General features: G+C 40.1%; 1 non-coding gene across 1 annotated transcript in view; it reads right to left on the bottom strand.

Annotated features, from left to right (window-relative positions):
- The window catches only part of LOC143306428 (small subunit ribosomal RNA), a 1,923-nt gene extending 1,714 nt beyond the window's left edge, over nucleotides 1-209 (bottom strand). The window contains exon 1 of the ribosomal RNA XR_013063825.1: nucleotides 1-209. This exon is cut by the window's left edge and continues 1,714 nt beyond it. This is a non-coding gene — a ribosomal RNA (small subunit ribosomal RNA).
- Between the last annotated feature and the right edge of the window lie 4,791 nt (nucleotides 210-5,000).

Below are 5,000 nucleotides of genomic sequence, written 5' to 3'. Positions count from 1 at the left end.
GCATTCCTCCCATCTCTGGGTGGAATTCTGGTTTGCATGTATTAGCTCTAGAATTACCACAGTTATCCAAGTAATGTTTTGTACGATCTAAGAAACCAAAACTGATTTAATGAGCCATTCGCGGTTTCACCTTAATTCGGTATGTACTTAGACATGCATGGCTTAATCTTTGAGACAAGCATATGACTACTGGCAGGATCAACCAGGGAGCTTAGTTATTATTGTAAATTTAAATTTTCGTCGTCGGCCCTCCCTGTAAGACCGATCGACGTTAAGCCATTTCTCTTTTGTATGTAACACACATTTCATAAATTTTGTACCTCTTATAGAGGCCAAATATTCTCCTCCTCCTCTCATAAAGCACGAAAATCACTTTCACGCCGTGCATCCATCGTGCAAGCACGTAGACCACACACGCTGGACAATATAATAAAAGATAGCGCGGACAGTGGCATGCTATACAAATCGAGAAAGCGCGTACAGTGATCATGCTGGTCATTTTGCCACCAAATTTTATAATCTTTATCATTAGAGCGGGCCCACCAACCTCGTCTCTGTACTTTATACATTTCTCCTCCATCTGCACACACCTTTTCAAACATTAACGGAGAGAGTTCCTTGGACTTGCTTTAAATGTACATATTAGATATGTTGGAATCTCTCTCCTTTAGAAGTTTCCCCAGCCTTAAAACTTCTTTCATTTTTACTCCTCTCTCCATACTTATTTTCCTCTCTGAACGTATCAGAGAGGATTTTATTTCTGACACCTCTTGACTTTTCTTAAATTCAGGGACGTAATTTTGTTCATAATTCAGTGGACTTTTGTGTATTTTATACTTTAAATATTTCCAAACAGTCTCCCTTCTAAAAGTGATAGAACGAATTTTCGTCTAACACTACTTTCTTGGTTCAAAAATTTTATACAATCTTATAACTTTTTCAGTTTTAACAAATTTTGGTTACAGACAGTTGATGCTCAGTTTGTACAAGTATGCAACATTTATAAGTGCATACAGGTCACCAGCCTTATATTACAAGGCTCACCACATATGGGCCATTCGGTCTTAGACACCGACCCGTGGTAATGCTGTGTGGAGATTAATAATAATCCGCAACGGAAAACCGGAACGAGAATAGTCGAGAAAGTATATTCTCGAGGAGCGGTAGACTGCTTTTCAACCGAAGTCATAAAAGAGCCACACGCTCGACGCTACTCCCGACCGGTCCGAGCGAACCGAAAGTGCCTTCCTATAAATACCGAACGGCCGGCCGCTAGGTCGGCGACGCATGGGCTTACGCCCAGGCGTATGCCTGTGCAAACCGCCGTGAGAGCGTACCATCCCGCCGGCACGGTAAAACTTAGCCGGAAATATCGTCGAACATATCCTTTCATTTTATAACGTTCTATACATGAAAATTAATAAATTAACATGCAGGACATAATAAATTCACATTCTCATGTAAATCATGGGTTTAATTAATATTTTAAAAAATTTTAAAACCGCCCAGAACCGATGAGATGAAAATATTAAAACGATATTTTTGCATTTTCTTACGGTAAAACATTAACAAATAAGCGACTATAGCAATATAAAACTCCATTTGTAATTTAATTAATCAAAATTAATATTTTTCTTTGATTTTTCAGCGATCCAGAACCGATGAGACGAAAACATTAAAACGATATTTTTGCATTTTCTTACGACAAAACATTAACAAATACGAGACTATAACAATATAAAACTACATATGTAATTTAATTAATCAAAATTAATAATTTTTTTTGATTTTTCAGTGATCCAGAACCGATAAGTCGAAAATTTTAACAATCATATTTTTGCATTCTGTACCGTGGATCGATCGTTAAACGCTATTGAACTAACGTCCGTGATGGTATAAATGCAGATTTTCGCTCCGTTTAGCCAAAATAACGAACTTTAGGTGCGCTCCGAAATATTTCAAAGTCCCAGCGGCGTATTGCTTCGCCTCTTAGAACCGATTAGTCGAAAATTTTAACAATCATATTTTTGCATTCTGTACCGTGGATCGATCGTTAAACGCTATTGAACTAACGTCCGTGATGGTATAAATGCAGATTTTCGCTCCGTTTAGCCAAAATAACGAACTTTAGGTGCGCTCCGAAATATTTCAAAGTCCCAGCGGCGTATTGCTTCGCCTCTTAGAACCGATTAGTCGAAAATTTTAACAATCATATTTTTGCATTCTGTACCGTGGATCGATCGTTAAACGCTATTGAACTAACGTCCGTGATGGTATAAATGCAGATTTTCGCTCCGTTTAGCCAAAATAACGAACTTTAGGTGCGCTCCGAAATATTTCAAAGTCCCAGCGGCGTATTGCTTCGCCTCTTAGAACCGATTAGTCGAAAATTTTAACAATCATATTTTTGCATTCTGTACCGTGGATCCATCGTTAAACGCTATTAAACTAACGTCCGTGATGGTATAAATGCAGATTTTCGCTCCGTTTAGCCAAAATAACGAACTTTAGGTGCGCTCCGAAATATTTCAAAGTCCCAGCGGCGTATTGCTTCGCCTCTTAGAACCGATTAGTCGAAAATTTTAACAATCATATTTTTGCATTCTGTACCGTGGATCGATCGTTAAACGCTATTGAACTAACGTCCGTGATGGTATAAATGCAGATTTTCGCTCCGTTTAGCCAAAATAACGAACTTTAGGTGCGCTCCGAAATATTTCAAAGTCCCAGCGGCGTATTGCTTCGCCTCTTAGAACCGATTAGTCGAAAATTTTAACAATCATATTTTTGCATTCTGTACCGTGGATCGATCGTTAAACGCTATTGAACTAACGTCCGTGATGGTATAAATGCAGATTTTCGCTCCGTTTAGCCAAAATAACGAACTTTAGGTGCGCTCCGAAATATTTCAAAGTCCCAGCGGCGTATTGCTTCGCCTCTTAGAACCGATTAGTCGAAAATTTTAACAATCATATTTTTGCATTCTGTACCGTGGATCGATCGTTAAACGCTATTGAACTAACGTCCGTGATGGTATAAATGCAGATTTTCGCTCCGTTTAGCCAAAATAACGAACTTTAGGTGCGCTCCGAAATATTTCAAAGTCCCAGCGGCGTATTGCTTCGCCTCTTAGAACCGATTAGTCGAAAATTTTAACAATCATATTTTTGCATTCTGTACCGTGGATCCATCGTTAAACGCTATTAAACTAACGTCCGTGATGGTATAAATGCAGATTTTCGCTCCGTTTAGCCAAAATAACGAACTTTAGGTGCGCTCCGAAATATTTCAAAGTCCCAGCGGCGTATTGCTTCGCCTCTTAGAACCGATTAGTCGAAAATTTTAACAATCATATTTTTGCATTCTGTACCGTGGATCCATCGTTAAACGCTATTAAACTAACGTCCGTGATGGTATAAATGCAGATTTTCGCTCCGTTTAGCCAAAATAACGAACTTTAGGTGCGCTCCGAAATATTTCAAAGTCCCAGCGGCGTATTGCTTCGCCTCTTAGAACCGATTAGTCGAAAATTTTAACAATCATATTTTTGCATTCTGTACCGTGGATCGATCGTTAAACGCTATTGAACTAACGTCCGTGATGGTATAAATGCAGATTTTCGCTCCGTTTAGCCAAAATAACGAACTTTAGGTGCGCTCCGAAATATTTCAAAGTCCCAGCGGCGTATTGCTTCGCCTCTTAGAACCGATTAGTCGAAAATTTTAACAATCATATTTTTGCATTCTGTACCGTGGATCCATCGTTAAACGCTATTAAACTAACGTCCGTGATGGTATAAATGCAGATTTTCGCTCCGTTTAGCCAAAATAACGAACTTTAGGTGCGCTCCGAAATATTTCAAAGTCCCAGCGGCGTATTGCTTCGCCTCTTAGAACCGATTAGTCGAAAATTTTAACAATCATATTTTTGCATTCTGTACCGTGGATCGATCGTTAAACGCTATTGAACTAACGTCCGTGATGGTATAAATGCAGATTTTCGCTCCGTTTAGCCAAAATAACGAACTTTAGGTGCGCTCCGAAATATTTCAAAGTCCCAGCGGCGTATTGCTTCGCCTCTTAGAACCGATTAGTCGAAAATTTTAACAATCATATTTTTGCATTCTGTACCGTGGATCCATCGTTAAACGCTATTAAACTAACGTCCGTGATGGTATAAATGCAGATTTTCGCTCCGTTTAGCCAAAATAACGAACTTTAGGTGCGCTCCGAAATATTTCAAAGTCCCAGCGGCGTATTGCTTCGCCTCTTAGAACCGATTAGTCGAAAATTTTAACAATCATATTTTTGCATTCTGTACCGTGGATCCATCGTTAAACGCTATTGAACTAACGTCCGTGATGGTATAAATGCAGATTTTCGCTCCGTTTAGCCAAAATAACGAACTTTAGGTGCGCTCCGAAATATTTCAAAGTCCCAGCCGCGTATTGCTTTGCCCCGAAATTTTTCAAAGTTCCAGCGGCGTGTTGCTTTCAAAGTGCCTCCCTCTAAATACCGATCGGCAGGCCGCTAGGTCGGCGACGCACGGGCTTACGCCCAGGCGTATACGGGGGCAAATCGCCGTGAGAGCGTGCGATTTTGACTTTCGCAATAAGATAGTCTCCTTTATGAAAAGGAGCGTACACGTCTCCCAAAAAAAAAAACAGTTTCATGACGATCAATGTAGTTCTTGATCGAAATGTATCATAGGACGAAGATTTTATCGAAAAGTACGAACTTTGGCGACGCATCGAAATTTTTCAAAGTTCCAACGGCGTGTTGCTTTCAAAGTGCCTCCCTCTAAATACCGATCGGCAGGCCGCTAGGTCGGCGACGCACGGGCTTACGCCCAGGCGTATACGGGGGCAAATCGCCGTGAGAGCGTGCGATTTTGACTTTCGCAATAAGATAGTCTCCTTTATGAAAAGGAGCGTACACGTCTCCCAAAAAAAAAAACAGTTTCATGACGATCAATGTAGTTCTTGATCGAAATGTATCATA

The sequence above is a fragment of the Osmia lignaria genome, unplaced genomic scaffold (assembly GCF_051020975.1).
Source record: "Osmia lignaria lignaria isolate PbOS001 unplaced genomic scaffold, iyOsmLign1 scaffold0007, whole genome shotgun sequence".
Taxonomy (NCBI): Eukaryota; Metazoa; Arthropoda; class Insecta; order Hymenoptera; family Megachilidae; genus Osmia; species Osmia lignaria.
The sequence above is the reverse complement of the archived record's forward strand: the minus strand, read 5'-3'. Positions and strand labels throughout refer to the sequence as shown.